The sequence below is a fragment of the Argiope bruennichi genome, chromosome 7, assembly GCF_947563725.1.
Source record: "Argiope bruennichi chromosome 7, qqArgBrue1.1, whole genome shotgun sequence".
NCBI lineage: Eukaryota > Metazoa > Arthropoda > Arachnida > Araneae > Araneidae > Argiope > Argiope bruennichi.
The window spans coordinates 46,857,644-46,875,245 of NC_079157.1; positions in this window are offsets into that span (position 1 = coordinate 46,857,644).

Here is a 17,602-nt window from a genome sequence, read left to right on the forward strand (position 1 = left end):
ACATCGAGCTTTATTATAAGTATATAGATTATATGGGATGCGACGCGAAAGTTTTACGTTGATACACCAGGATATCAAGATAAATAATCATTCCGATGCAAGCTAAAAGTCTTAATTCGTAAGTTTTAATGCTCTATCTTAATGATGGTGAGCATGATTTAATGCCTGTACTACATTTTGATTTCCTGAGCGATTTCATTTCTAAAACAAACTTTTAATTAAAGATTAATTTTTAATATTATGAATTTTATTCTTTTAAAATATTTGAAAAGCTTTCCTTGAGACTGAATATTAATTATACAAAAAGTATTTGTAAATTATTTACAGGAAAAGAAGTGAAAAAATCTAGATGAGGTAATGCAATACCATTCATAAATTGAACTTGATGGGGAATTTTATACTTACTACCACTAAAAGAATTAAACTTATGTTTATATACAAATAAATCAACTCGAAGGGGTTGTTTAATAACAATATTTTAGCATGCCTTTTTCAGACGCTCTAATTGTTTTCGGATAATTTGGGCTATTTACAGAAAAAAGAAACGGTTTTCTGATTCGTAATATGGGGAATGATAGTAGTCGTATTTTCCGAGTTAAATATAGGTTTGTGCGGTTGAGGCATGATGAGGAAAGAGTGTTACTATGCAGTTTGCATATCAATTGTTACAGTGGCTCAAAAAATTGAGAGTACACCTTACTTTTACTTCATAAATCCGACTTTCAATATAAATAACACATTACCGGGAAGTGCAAACATGATTTTATTTTTACACTTAACAAATGGTTTAATTTAGAGTAAAAATAAAGAAAAATCAACGAAAAATTTCTAAATTGAAAATTTTTAGAAGCATTTTAAATAAACATACGCAGAATTTTGCCTCAAAAAATTGAGAATACACCAATTAAATCTTTGCAATATCACGCATAGAAATAAAGTGTCACTATTAAATTGCATGTCTTTTGGCTCTTATGTCATGGTACCGATTTGACCAATTTTTGGTGGTATTTGAAAATATTTTACCCCATTCTTCTTGCACTACTTGTTTTGAATGGGTTTTGTTTCTAATTTTGTATTTTTGAACCACTTTTTCGCGTATGGCCCACGAATATTCAATGGCATTGATGTCGGGATACTGTGGTGGTGTGTGTAACTGCTATTTACAATGAAAAAGACACCATATTTTGAAGTTACGTGTATTCTGTTTGGGGTCGTACTGGAAAATGAAATTGTCTTACTGGAAAATGAAATTTGCATCTAAACCCAAATTTTTGCATTTTCCTTCAGATTGCTGCGAAGTCTATCCAAGTAAACCGTATCATTTATAATTCCATCTATAAAAATTAAATTTCCTACCCCGGATGAAGCCATGTAACCTCAAATCATCACGGAGTCACCATCATGTTTACCTGTAGGACGTAAATTTTTTGGATACAAAGCAGTATTAGGCTTTCTCCATACAGTAAGATGGTTGTCACTGCCAAAAATGTTCAGGTTTCTTTCATTACTAAATATAGATTTCTTCCAAAGGTTATTGGTCTTCAATTGAGGAGTTTTTGCAAACTTCAAATGCTTTTTCTGAATTTGCAAGCTGATGAACGGCTTCTCTCTAACAATGCTACTTTTATATCCAGCTTGTCTAATGGCATTTAGCACAGTTTCAGGACTTACACTTCTGCCTATCATTTGAAAAGTTTCTGCAACAAGTTGGATGAACCATATGGTAGCAGCAATGTAAAGGGAAGTGTCAAAAATTTGGATTTAGATGAAAATTTCATTCTCCAGCAGGACAATGACCCCAAACAGAATGCACGTAACGTCAAAATATGATGTCTTTTTCATTGTAAATAGCAGTTACACACACCACCACAGTATCCCGACATCAATGCCATTGAATATTAGTGAGCCATACCTGAAAAAGTGGTTCAAAAATACAAAATTAGAAACAAAACCCATTTAAAACGTGGTGCAAGAAGAATTTGGTAAAATATCTTCAAATACCACCAAAAATGGGTCGAATCGGTACCATGACGTTTAGAGACCATTATAACAGCCAAAAGACATGAATTTAATAGTGACACTTTGTTTCTATGCGTGATATTGCAAAAATTTCATTGGTGTATTCTCAATTTTTTGAGGCAAAATTCTGCGTATGTTTATTTAAAATGCTTCTGAAAATTTTCAATTTAGAAATTTTTTATTGATTTTTCTTTATTTTTACTCTAAATTAAACCATTTGTTATGTGTAAAAATAAAAACAAGTTTGCACTTCCCGGTAATGTGTTATTTATATTGAAAGTCGTATTTATCAAGTAAACGTAAGGTGTACTCTCAATTTTTTGAGCCACTGTATATCGTTTTATTTGATTTTTTTAATTTGTTTTCGGCGTCCTGATTTTTTTCTGTTATAAGAACCAGAGTTATATAACCTGCATATTAGAAACATGAAAATGTTCGTAAAAAATAAGATACCAAATTTTTGTATTTGTGAAAATTCTAGATAATTTAGGATGCTTTCAGATAAGAATAAGTATGTTTAAAAAATTTAAATTTTTATTAATTTGTATTTTGAACCTAAAGAAAATTACGAATAATTTAATTTTTGAATATACTGGTTTGCGTTTGCATAAAGAACGTACGCATTCGTTTTTTTTTTAAATTGTGGCATTTTAATTTTTTGTAAATTAAAGGAAGTAATTCGTTATGTTTTATTTCTTAAACGTAATGATGATCAATGCGCTTTTATGCCAGTTATATTTATTACATTTTGATTCCTTCAGCGATTTAATTTCTGAGACAAACTCTGAATTAAAAATTTATTTTTAGTGAACTCTGAATTAAAAATTAATTTTCAACTTTGAATTAATGTGTGCAGATGGGTCACGACGTGGTAGGCATAGTATTAAAAAGTTTGGAAATGAATTGCCATTTTAATATTATTTATTCAATCTTTGCTTACTATTTTTTGTATCTAATTTTTTCTTTTTATTTCTTTGTGCTGATTTGGTTTCGAAAGAACCAAGATTATATATACCAACAATATTAGGGAACGAATGAAAGTTGGTGCAAAAGAAGATATCAAAATATTGTATTTGTGAAAATTCTGGATAAAAATTATTTAGGATACTTTTAGATTATTTTCAATATGTTTAAAAAGAGTTAAATATTTATTCATTTGTATTTAACCTGAGAAAATTACAAATAATTTAATTTTTGGATATACGCTTCGTGTTTGCATAAAGAACGTACAACTTCGTTTTTGTTTTGAAAAAGTTGAACATTTTAATTTTTGCAAACTAAAGGAATTAATTTGGTAAGTTTTAATACTTCAACGCAATGATAGTCAATACGATTTTATTCCTGATACATATATTACATTTTGAATTTGTTCAGCGATTTCATTTCTGAGACAAACTTTGAATTAAAAATTAATTTTTAGTAAATGAATTTTATTATTTAAAAGCTTTCTTTGAGATTTTGAATGTAACTATACAAAAATATATGTAAAAGTCAGACAAGAAAAGAAGAAAAATAACTATACGACTTCAAATATTGGAACAACATTTTGAAATTGAATTTGATGGTGAATTTTATACTTTCTACCACTAAAACTTAAACGTTTACGTTTATAGATATTAGGAAAGAATTCATGTGACTATCTATAAAATTCTTTATACTTTATTTACAGTAACGGCTCAAATTATATTTTGGATAATAAGGGCTGTATATTAATATATCGTTCACTTACACTGAGTAAAGGTGTTAGAAAAACGATCTTAGCTGAATAGTTAATGTCAACCCTCGATATAAAACTTTTTCAATACTGGCATTTTAGAATTCTGCATGTCCATGTCATTTACAAGAAACATAATTATATATATACCAACATACAAGTAGCATTATAAGAACATTAATTAAGGATAAGCTGGTAAAAAAATGATAATAGATAAGTATTATTAAGAATATTTTCAGATGACAGCAAGTTTGTTTAAAAAGAATAAAATTTTTATTCATTTGTATTTCGAACCTAAAGAAAATATTGAATAATTTATTATTAGAATATACGTTTCGCATTTGCATAAAGAAATTTTCGTCATATGTATGGATATTTCTTGCATTAAAGTATTTATACTCGAATACTAGCTGCTTCCAGCCATGCGTTGCTGTGGCTCTGTCTGGTTAAAAGAAAAAGACAGAAAAGATAAAGCGCGCATTTCTAATGGGTTCAATTTCACAATGCTTGTGGGTTTACAATATTTTTTGTTGCTTCGACTCTTGAACAGGCAACATAAAATTGTCCAGATGAGACACAATTCGTGTCTAGATCTAAACCACTCATTCCAAAAAACTGATCCTGAGTTTTGTTGATGGTGATTGCAAACTCCAATTGAAATGGGAATAGGTATATCTTAAATTGAAATGGCACATGTGTTGAAATCATAGAAATGCGAGGATTGAAGACATCGTCATCTTTGAAATATCCTATCAAGATTGTTGCTTTTACGATGTTGTTCGTTAATTTTTTACGGCAATATTATTATTAAAAAGCTTTGTATCGTTGATATTTCGTTACATAGTAATTTTTACGATGATTTTCAATAGTAATATGTGTGATGGTATCTTTGACATAATGAGCGAATTCAAGAATTTCGTTGGAAAATTCAGCATTTCATCTTCTTTCACAACAATGTCGACAAACTTGCATGTGACTGCTTCTCTTTGGATGTTGCCTGAATAATATTGTTTAATTTGTAGACCGCTTCGTCCATGACAGTAGTAATAGGACATTCACTCAGCCAATCTGGATTCTTATTATTTATGTGAATATTGGGAAATATTTCTTTAAGCAACTGTTCTTTTGACGTCATTAAACTGCTGAAGTTATGAGGGAATGAAATTCATCCTGAGATTAAATCCATCGTTCTCTTTTCGTTCCCAGTTTCTAGCAATTAATGTGAGATTATCTCTGATGGCCGATCTTGTGGCAGCTGCACATGCATGTTTGGATTTAATTTCATTATCTTTGCGTGTCACTACAAAATTGTATATTCCAGGCAAGCATTTATTTCGCCTGCTGGTGTCGATAGTATAATTACAGGTAATGCTTGTCTGAAATCTCCTGCAAGCAATATTAATGTGATTCCAAATGAATGGATGTTTCCACGCAAATCTTGTAAGGATTGATGGAGAGGCTTCAGCGATTTTATATGTTACACCATTCATCTCAAACAAAGAGTTTGCTTTTCTGCAATATTTTTCAGATGCCGGATGTTTTGGAAATATTGTACGTGAGAGTTTCCATAAATCGCACATTCAGTGGCAATTTCAAAGCGGAATTATCAGTTCATCTACCTACTAGTAATACCGTAGCTGTTCCAGAAGACTCAAGAACTAAGGCTACATTATTTTGAGATCGAATTCCGACCAAAATCAAAGACAAATATCAAAGTCAAAGAAATAAATAAGAACGTTTCTCTTTGCGCACCTAAGGATAAGACTTATCCAACCACGTTATTGCATTATTTGATCGTAAATGTCTTTTTGATCACGCGCTGGTTTACGAATATTTGATAGGGCGTATGATAAAAGATTATCCGTGTTGTAATTTTCTTCATAACGCGATTCGTCACTGAACGAATAAGCAGCTGATCGATTCTGTGATGACATTTCCATTTGACTGGAAACTTTGTTCTTGATTTTTAGGCTCAAATATTCAATCATATTCGAGGATTTGTTGTAAAATTCTGTTGTGAAATCCATCTTCATATTAGAATTTTCCTTGTATATTCGATGGAAAATATCTTCAGACAAGTGCGATATATATTTCCCCCATTTCTTGAAGACGAAGGAGAGAAAGTGTTCAGTATTATTTTTAAAAATGGACGAATTTCATTTGGATGTGACGTGTTGCAAATGATATGAATGCACGCATCATATTACCGTTCGTTCTGCATTAAATTCAGAGTGTGACATGCATTATGGAAAGTGGCATGTGTAACGTTGTTATCAATTCTAACTTTCTCCAAACAGAATTGTCAACGGCTTGTCAATTTCCAATGTCCAGTTAGAAATTGTTGGAACGTGATTTTTATCAACAACATGCGAGGCTTGAAGTCTTCACCTTGTTTGGGATGCACATTGTACAGTCTAACTATCGCAGTTTCTCTGTATATACTAGTTTGTGGCATATAAAATTGCAAAACATTAAAAAAAGGAAAAAAAATGAACTATAAAAATACTAGAACTATAAATAATATATAAACAAATTATGTATAAAACAAAGAAAAAAGAAAAGAAATACTTCAATTCAAGCCAAGACCAATCTATACAGCACAGTTCAGAAGAAATCAGAAACAAAATATATTTCAATCCGCTCGCACACCTAAAAGGTCAATTTCCCAATATAATTTAATTAAAATGAAAAAAATCAACACAGCTCAATTCGACTGTAAAATACTTTGTAAAATAAGAAAATCAGTGGAAAACTAATGAAAAAAAAAGAACTATGCTCTCGAAATGAATTATATGATAAAAATACAGAGTTTAATTCCAATGTCAAGATGGCGCTGTTTTTTATAGCGCCTTTTTCCCTGCTACTTAAGCGACATCTATAATAGTGTACAAAAAACCGCCTGTAATCAAATGTAATGTTATGTCAAAATTACAAAGAAACTGGTAAAGCAGTTTCAAGATTTGGAATAAACCAAAATTTACTTTTCGATTTTTATAGAATTTAATGTCGTACCTTGGCTTTAGTATGAAGTTTGAGGTGACCAGCAGATGAAAAAGCAGAATTATTGTTCTACTGGTATGTCAATTGGATAGAAAAAAAGGATTGCTTATTTACGCTTAAGCTGTAAATTGAAGCTGCTTATCATATTCAATATAAATTTCGCAAGAAGTTCTGGAGATTTATGTGAGAAAATCCATTTAGAGTACAGTGAGCAAAGGTATAATTTCCATTGCAGTGAGCATAGTTAATTTGTTCCGAATTTTTGGATTTTCATAAGTTTTAAGTTTGATGAGTAAATATTTTCTTGAAGATTCTTTAATAAAATTATCAATGTTTGGAGCTTTAAAATCTCATTGTAAAATATCATCCCAAATAAAGCATGGAGAATTGGTATTTATTTGGTTTATTGGTATTTTATTTTGTAACACTTGAATTTTGTTTCGTTTGGTTTTAGCAGCGAGTCCCCAAATTTTAAGCAGTATAAGTGAGGTAAGTCTTAAAACTTGTTTGCAATATTAACATTTTATTCTTTAGTGACAGGTAGCAACGTCTACCAATGAGTAAAATAATGAAGTGAACTTTAGGCAAGAACTTCCTTTTACTATTATTATGACTTTATAAAGGGGTTTATTGTCTACAATCAGTCCAAGGTATTTCACTTGTTTTCCCCAAGAGAGATAATCTTCAAAGAACGTGAGTATAGGTAGCGATTTCTTCAACTATGCTTTCTCGAACATGATAGTATGGGTCTTTTCCGCAATGATGGAAATACGGCCCGTTCATGTACCGGATTTCAATATTTTGAAATTCATTACGAAGTGCTTTTGTGATAAGTATAATGTTCTCATAGATTTTTCACTGGTTGCTCAGTAAGCTAATTGGACTGTAATTTCCAAGAAATTTTTGATTTTGTCCTGGATTTAGAAACTAGGGATTTAGATAATATTTCTAAAGTCAGAACAAAATGTTTGTGCATATGTTGGGTGGAGAGTATTGATATCGAACTTTGAGTGGAAGAGTTTTCAGAACTTTTTTCGAAATACTATCCAGGCCTGTAGCTTTTCTGGGATTTATCTTATTCATGACTACATTGACTTCTTGCGGAGTCGTCAATTTAATGTTCCCTGGATGGTGAAGACTTGCTTTGGTATTTTTTAAATACAAAATTGATTGTAATTAATTATACAGACCCGAAAGCCAATAAATAATCCAAAAATTTTTTCACAGAATATATGAAATTGTAAAAACTTCACATAAATTTCGTCAGTGCAAATTGCCACTTGAAAAAGGGACAAAATTCACATTATTCACGAAGGGTTTGATGGCAACATCGTTTTACCACATCTCCCCATTTGGAGATAAAAGCATAATTTTCAATAATTTTCAGATGAGCTTAAAAAAACACATCCGTATCCGGAAATGAAATTTCACCGTTTCATTTGACGCGGAAATAAAAACATTGTTACCATTTCTTTACCACTATAAAAATTAAACAAAAAGATAGTTCCAGCGTAAATTCTTAATGCCTTTTTTAGCTGGATTATTTTGATTTTTAACTTCTTTAACTATAGACCGCAAATACTGAAAGATTACGTAATTCTGTGTCATGAGATTTTAATCTAAATGCCTAAGATTCCAGTCTTATGGTCACGCACTGGAATTAAAAGGTTTTAGTTAGTTTAGTTACATTAACGTCTCGTTTTAAAGCAGCATTAGAGCTATTCCGGGACAGACCTCGTAATTCTGAACTGCGGTCAGATGGCGTGGGCGGTATCTGGGCTGGAACCCCTCTCTCTAAGTTTTCACACCACACTATCGGGGGAACGTCTGACCCCGATAGATTTAACGTGTACCAGACCTGCTCACAATACGATTCTTCGGTGGAATCAGGTCTCGAACCCGAAATCCTACCACCTCAGCCCTTGGAATTAAAAGGGTGATGTCCATTTTAATTTTAGACTAGAATATAATTTCTAAAAAGTTTCTTATTTTGATGGTTGAATGTTCAGAATGTCATGAATATTTATACATTATATTCTTTCTATCGCTAAATAAATTGCTGAAAAATATGCGAAGACTAAATTTTTATATAACGACCCGATTCTGTTAATCATATTTTTGAAAATATTTTTGATATTTTAATTCTTTAAATAGCAACGCATAAAAAATACTATATTCTTCTGCAGTTAAAATAGATAGTACAATGAATTGAATACCACTACTTCAGACAATTTTAGAATATTCAATTGAACGCAAAGAAAATAAAAGTGATTTTCCGAGATGATTGCTAAACTCCATCAGTTTTAATTGTAAAAGATAAAAATATTTTTATTAAATGATTGAATTATCAAGAACATTTTATTTACAAGGACCGTGTAGTGCATAAAAATTATATTTAATTAAAAGAATTTCCTTTGCAATTCATTTATTGACAAATTAAAGAATACAGTGAAATGCGCGTATGACGATAGTTTTTATAATGATAAATGTCTGCAACAATATTTTCGTCTGATCCTGATGAAATTTCTATTGATCAAAATATTTTGAGCTTGCGTACAGCAATAAGCACTTGTTAGTTGCAGATGTTTTCAATGATACCTTTTCTCTTTAAAAAGTCAAATTTGTATTTTAAAATATCCTATCATCGACAGAAAGAGAGATGATAAAAGAACTGTGTTTTCCTCCTTGACTGATAAATTTTTCTTTGTTCAGAACCTTTTGTGGTAAAAGGAATCATGGGAGGCGGAGATTAATGATAAAAATGTGCATAGGTATTGATTATGGAATGTATGACGAGTCACCGGTTTTGAGCCACCACTAATGGGCCATCCAGTTTTAGCGTTTTGTCGATTCTAATATGAAAATTAAAAGTTTATTTTGAAGGTAATAATGCATATTAATAGATAATACAGAGTCACGAAAGAAAGGGAAAAAAACACCAAGCAATTTTATTTTGGTATCGTTTATTGCAGAATCATAAAAAAATAGATGGCATTCGAAAGGAATTAAAATACTCTTAGAGATGTTTGAATTAAAAGTTACATAAGGGGTCATTTATATATTGAAACTAGAGCAAATTTCAAATTTTCCAATGACTACAACCATTTCTCTCACTAAATTTCAAAATTTCATCAGACGTTCTACTTGGAAATCAAATTTAATTAGTCTAGATTGGTTTCGAAATGATGAGTTAACAAAATTTTGTTCTTTTAATGTTAAAAAAAATTTTTAGACTTCTATTCATATTTTTAAAAACTGATATAGTTATTGATCTCAACTGGTTTTGCTACAAGAATAGAAGGTATTTCACACATACTTCTCATTAAAAATAATTTTTAATATGCGGAAAAATTTCAAAATCAGAGTTTAAAAATTAGGATACACAATCAAATTTGAACAAAAGCTTGAATCAAATATTTTATGCGTTGTTGAAACGTAAGAATATGTAAATACATTTTTCAGCAAAAAATCTGAAATCAAAACAATTCTCCATTGCCATAATTTTTTATTAATAGTCAGTACCTTTAAATGTTGAGAATAGTATGTGTCTTATTCAGAAATTAGAATTTTTATTTGTCTACTCAAGTAATGTATTTTTAGAAAAAATAAGAAATCGCAAAAAAATTGGATTTTCTCCCCCTAATAAATATTTTATGGGATTGTAACTGCTTAATTTTACAAACTTACTCATTAAATTATTTAGCTTTATACTTCATGCTTCACGAACTCAATATTTTTTAACAAGAAAATGTCAATTTGAATTTGTTAACTTTATTGATGTTTTTTATGTGCTCAGTCATACAAGTTCAACATTTCATAAAATTAATCCGCCATAATTGTAATTATTATAATAATATAAATGGTATAAAAAGTAATTTGGACTTGAAAAAAATTATATAATTCATTTGTTTTTACTTTTAAAAGGCAAAATAGATTTTACATTTATTCCTTACACATACGAAAAAAATTCAAAGAATTTTAATTATTCATGATGTATTGATTAATATTTTAGTTTACCACTATTTTTATTAATATAAATTTTATTTTAGATTCTTTTACATACTGTTTGGTTCAGAGTGTCTCGATTTCACATTTCTATAGGATTAGGATGTTTCTACGAGTCCTCTAACCTCAAAAATTTTCACGTTAATTTTTTGGAATTACAACAAACCTACAGTATATATATATTATAATAATGAGTACTGCAATATATAAAAGTAATCAGATAAAGCATCTCATTACTTTTCAAACCTCAAAGGGTTAATCAGTAATTTAAATGAATAGCAGAATCGTATTTAAACAATCCTTCAAAAAAATTTAAAACAATATATTTAAACAATTATACAATAACAATATATTTACACAATTAATTTAAAACAATATATTTAAAATGACTTTAATGTCTAAATGAATAAACATTGCGAAAAATAAAGTTCCACAAAAATTTCTCTTAATAAACAAAATACTTTTAAAAATATACACATTATTTGGAATGAAATTTGCTTTTAAGGTATAACTTTACAACAAACAGTTAATATTTACAAATAAGATAAGGCATTATAAGTTTAGATAAAATACGGACTGTAATTTTGGGATTTCTGTATAAATATTAAATCTTAAAAACCAAATGCAACACTTTTAGGCATAAAAAAATAAACAGAAAGTTGCAATGAATTTGGCTGGAAAAGAATTTAAATGTAACAGCATGATCCTATTAGAAATTTGGAAATGTGTTTCCAAAAATGATTCTTAAGATAAATCATATAAAAATGTTGATTGCTCAAAAAAAAAAAAAAAAAATGTAAATGAAAAAATTATGAAGAAAACTTTAGACATATTCTTAGCAGAAGGGGCACCAGAACATCTGCTGCTCACGTCATTGAAGCTTCAAAATCTACATTATACCGAATTTTGAATGAATGTGAAGTGGGACTCACTCCATATCAAATTACACCTTGTTAAGAGAAAGACCCAGAGCTCTCAAACACAAGTTTATAACACAAGATACAGAAGTGAGCAATGTCCAATAAAGAGTATGGACTAAAGGATAGAAATGAAACTGAATCGACACAGCGCTACCTATCCGTTAGGCAATGAAAATCAAGCACCATGAAACCAATTCTCATAGAAAAGAAAAGAAAGCTTCGGACTCAAAAGATTATATCTTAAAATTTACAATGCAGTAAAGAAATTATTGAAAAATCCAGGAAGCTTTCTGAGCACAAAATAAAAAGCACTGTTTTTAAATTAGTTTTTTTAATAAGTGTTGCATTCTCTATTTATTTATTTCCTTTTACTGCTATTATTATGGGACAGATTAAATTTTTCGACTTCTACTATTATGCTACCAAAGAATTGTTATAAGGTGAGAATTACAATCACTGCTTGGGGATGGCATATATAAATTTGAGGTTTTTAGTGGCACTGGAAAAAAATCATAGCTAAGAAATTTTTACTTTATTCCACTTCATGAAGCATGTTCTGAACACTTCGAAACTTTATAACATCATTTAATAAAATATTTTTAAAAAAAATACAGATAATTTACTTTTACAAAGAGTTGAAGCAATCAACCTCAACCCTATCATGAATAAATGTATAAACTAAAGAACATGAATTTCATGAAAAATATAAAAAGATCTATTGTGTGGGAAGCGCTGACAGATCCCGTATCCTGTATGGCGCCATGCTGGCCATGTTGCGTCACGTCATTAATCACGTGATGCTTTCCCGCCATTATTGGCAGACGAGAGTTAGGCAGTGAGACTGCAAGACGTGTAGCTCACGCTCATGTATCTTTTATGTTCTATGTAGTAATGTTTTGTCCTTTGTACTTTAATCTTAATAAATATATTTCAAATATTAATGCTGGTCGTTGCCTTTTCCCACATTTTTGGGGGCTCGGCCTTTCTTGTGAATACCCCTAGCAAATCCCGCCAAATTGTTGAAAAGCTGTGGACGTTAGTACAATTTAAGACGTTAAATTGATGCTAAGAATTTTGATAAGAGTGGATTTTTGCCGTGGATATTTTAATGGACGTTAGTGCACGTTTTGGATGGATATGATTCAAGTGGAAACGTTAAAGGTTCAATTACTTCGTGTTCTTGTGCAACTGTGCTGACATATACGGGCTGCTTTAAAAAAAGGAACTTTTAAGAGTGAATAATTCGACTGCTCCCAACCAGGTAGGCGCAATTTTTTCCCAAGTTTTAATTTATAGTATAGTACGTTACTTTATTCCATTCTCCCTTTAAATTTTAATCCCGAGTGAATGTGCATTAGTTCTGTTTTAATTCATTACAATGTCTTTAAAACTAGGCGATATTGAATTAATCGCTAACTCCCTTAAATATGCAAAAACTAATTCCGTAAAATTGCTTAACTCTGTGTTAGGTTACAGTAATTTTGACCATTCTTCTCGAAAAAGAATGAGAAATTTTGAAAGATTTGAAAATTTAGATGTAGAAAAACATAAACAAGAATTGCTGAAGATTTTTTCTTTATCTGATTTTATCTCCGTTTCTAATTTATTACACTTAGAAGTAACTGAGACCGACAAAGATGCTATGTGTGAAAATATTTTTAAAGCCCTAACAAATTTAAATGAATTTCAGAACTCGCTAGATATTAGTTTTTTATCGGAAACAGAAGAAAAACCTTTGTCTCCTCAAAAGGTTTCTCAAACCGAAACTTCATCTATTAATAACAGCTCTATGAGTAATACGGGTAATAATTCTTCCTTCCCCATCCCCGTAACTTCAGACGAAACATTAATAAATAACAGTCAGGCATTAATTACTGGCGCCAAAAGCGAATCACTCGAAAATGATCCCTCGAATAAACAAACGATGAATGAAATAAACCTTCAGTTTTGTTTTTTACTACGCGATCTCTGTGGTAGTAGCAGAAACTTCACAGGAAATGATTCCTATTCGATTAAAAGTTTTTTTTATGATGTTGAAGAGAATTTTTCTCTTTTTCCTTCTTTAAGCGAACAACAAAAATTAATCTTTGTAAAGAGATTAGTTTCCGGCGCAGCTAAATCTTTTTTATTCTCTCAAAGAAATCTAAATTCCTATCATGCTTTTAAAAGTGCATTCATTAATGAATTTTCCGATAAAGTAACTTCGATTGAAATACATAAACAACTAGAAAGACGTAAAATGCGCTCGAATGAAACTTTTATGCAATATTTTATTGCCATGCGTGAAATTGCGAATCAGTCTGAAACCCTTATTGATGAATGTTCTGTTATTCAATACACAATAAATGGGATACAGGGTTCTCCTTCTGATAAAATTATTCTTTATGGTGCAAAATGTTATTCTGAGTTTAAAGAAAAATTACGAATTTTCGAAACTATCGTAAGTGCAATGAACGCAAATAATTCAAAGATGTCGTATTCTAGATATGCTAATGACGGCCAAAGACGTGATACAATACATAAAATCCCTGTCCAACAAAGAGAATCAAAATTGAATCTTAGTAATCCGACTAACAGTAAGACGCGTTGTTTTAACTGTAACGATTTTGGACATATCGCAAAGACTTGCCCTAATCGTAATCGTGGTCCTAAATGTCTTCTTGTAATTTTTTCGGACATAAATCTTCCGATTGTCATCGTACTACTCGGAATGACAGTTCTACACCACGGGATAATGTCAACACTTTACATTTATTGCATTCTCCGTCGAATATGCATAAAGAGGTTGTTATTCTTAATAATACACTTTCCGGATTAGTCGATACTGGTAGTTTTTCGACACTTCTCAAACATTCTGCATGGATTAAACTAGGATCGCCGCCGTTGACGAATAACAAGATGACACTAACTGGATTCGGTTTTTCCCAAACTAAAATAATAGGTTCCTTTGAATCTGAAATTATTACTGACAAACAAAGTTTTCCTGTTTTTATTTCTGTGGTACCTAATAATTGTACTACTTATGACCTAATAATAGGTTGCGACGTAATAAATCAGGCAAATTTGACAATTAAACCTGACGGTGTTGTATTTTCCAAAATTTCTAAATCTGATGATCCTGTTGAAACTGACAGTTTTATAATGGCTATTTCTGCCGAAACTCCCACGTTTGATATAGGTCCGAATATTTCTAAACAAACTCGCAATGAGGTTGAACAGATTTTGTTAGCCTATAAACCTAACAAAACTAAAACCACGAACATCGCACTTGATATAACGCTTACTGACGATGAGCCAATTTTCCACTCTCCTCGACGTTTACCCTTTGCCGAACGTGATATAGTAAATGCGCAGATAGACGAGTGGTTAAAAAATGGAATTATAGAACCATGTTCTTCACCCTATGCTAGTCAAGTTGTCGTAGTTCGTAAGAAAGATGGAAAACATAGAGTCTGTATAGATTATAGAAAATTAAATCGTAAATTAGTTAAAGACCATTATCCACTACCATTAATTGATGACATTTTAGATCGTCTTCAAAATGCTAAAATTTTCAGTACTCTCGATTTGCGTAACGGATTTTTTCATGTGCCGGTAAAAGAAAAAAGTCGTTGTTACACCAGTTTCGTCACAAATACAGGTCAATTTCAATTCCGTTATATGCCATTCGGTTTAAGTTCATGTCCTCCTGTCTTTATGCGATACATAAATGCCGTTTTTCGTGATCTTATTGCAAAAGGCATTGTCCTCCCGTATATGGATGACATCGTCATTCCCGCAAATAATGAATCTGAGGCTCTCGAACGCCTTAACACTGTTCTAAAAGTAGCTCGCGATTATGGACTAGATATAAACTTTAAAAAATGTCAATTTTTGCATAGTCAGATTGAATTTTTGGGTCACGTAGTAGAACACGGCAAATTGCTCCTTTCACGCTCCAAAACTAAAGCCGTTCTTAATTATCCTGAGTTAAAAAATGCAAAAGACGTACAACGTTTTCTAGGTCTTACGGGATACTTTAGAAAATTTATTCCCTCATACTCTACTATAGCAAAACCACTTAGTGATCTTCTTCGTAAGGACAGCCCCTTTCTATTTCAAGCTCAGCAAAAAACTGCGTTTTTACGCTTAAAACAGTTACTTTCTGATAAACCCGTTTTAACTATTTTTAATCAAGGCAGTCCCATTGAAATTCATACAGACGCGTCAATTGATGGCTTGGGGGCAGTCCTACTACAAAAATCCAAAGATGATAACAAATTCCATCCAGTGTATTATATGTCCAAGAAAACGTCTGACAGCGAAAGAAAATACACCAGCTATGAACTGGAGGTACTCGCCATTGTAGAAGCTCTTAAAAAATTCCGAATTTACATCCTCGGATCACACTTTAAAATTATCACTGACTGTAATGCATTCGTCAAAACGTTAAATAAAAAAGAAATGAATTCCCGCATTTCGCGATGGGCATTATACCTTCAGGATTTTGACTACGAAATAGAGCATCGAACCGGTTCAAAGATGACTCATGTCGACGCTCTTAGCCGAAGCCCATGCTGCATGATCATTCAAGACTGTGTCAATCTTCAAATTTTCAAAGCTCAACAGACAGATGAGCATATTACAGCTATAAAAGCATTACTTCAAAATGCACCTTACGAGAACTACATAGTCAAAAACAACATTTTATATAAGAACTTAGACGGAATCGATTTATTTGTCGTACCAGATGATATGCAGGCCAACATTATTAAATCCTGTCATGAACGAGGCCATTTTGCAGTAAAACGCACGCAGGAAATGTTAAACAAAGTATTCTTTATTCCGAACTTGAAAGAGAAAATTGAACGATGCATACGCAACTGTGTAACATGCATTCTAAATAACAGAAAACGTGGCAAATTAGATGGCACTTTGCATCCACTTGACAAAGACGATACTCCCTTTCATACATACCATATTGATCATTTGGGTCCTCTTCCCAGCACTTCTAAGAAATATAAGCATATTCTGGCAATCATCGATTCCTTTACGAAGTTTGTGTGGCTTTACCCGACCAAGTCCACCGACACCGCTGAAGTTCTCAATAAGCTCGAATGCCAAAGATCAGTTTTCGGTAATCCTTCAAGGATTATTACGGACAGAGGTACCGCTTTCACATCTACGTCATTCAAAGAATATTGTAAACATCAGCATATCACCCACATTGCTATTACAGCTGGACTTCCTAGATCAAACGGTCAGGTAGAAAGACTTAATTCTACTATCATATCTGTACTCTCCAAGCTATCCATAGAAAACCCTGAGAAATGGTATAGCCATGTTGCTTCCGTTCAGCAAATTATTAATTCTACATTTCAACGAAGTATCAATTCTACTCCATTCGAAATTCTGTTTGGAACTAAAATGAAATCTGAGCATGATATAAAAATCCTCGAAATCGTCAACGAAGAGATCCAGTCTGCATTTCTCCAACAGCGTGATGAGCTCCGTAAAGATGCAAAACAACAAATCCTCAAAATCCAAGAAGAAAATCGCCGTACCTACAATCTGCGTAGGAAACATGCTCAAAAATTTCAATTGAATGATCTCGTCGCAATCAAGCGCACTCAATTTGGCCCTGGTCTGAAATTGAAACAAAAATTTCTCGGACCATATAAAGTGATCAAAATTAAAGCAAACGACACATACGATGTTGAAAAGTATGATTTCTTCGATGGACCATCAAAAACTTCAACTTGTGCAGAATATATGAAACCATGGTCCAGCAATATAGAACATATCACTTGAATTGTGTTTCAAAAGAAAACACTGAACACTACTTAAAGAGAAAGAGAACTATTTTCCTTCTTTTTGTGTGTGTATATTTGGACGATATAGACTTGATTTTTTTTCTCTGTTTATTTTGTGTTTTTATATTTTTACATGTTCAACACTAATATTA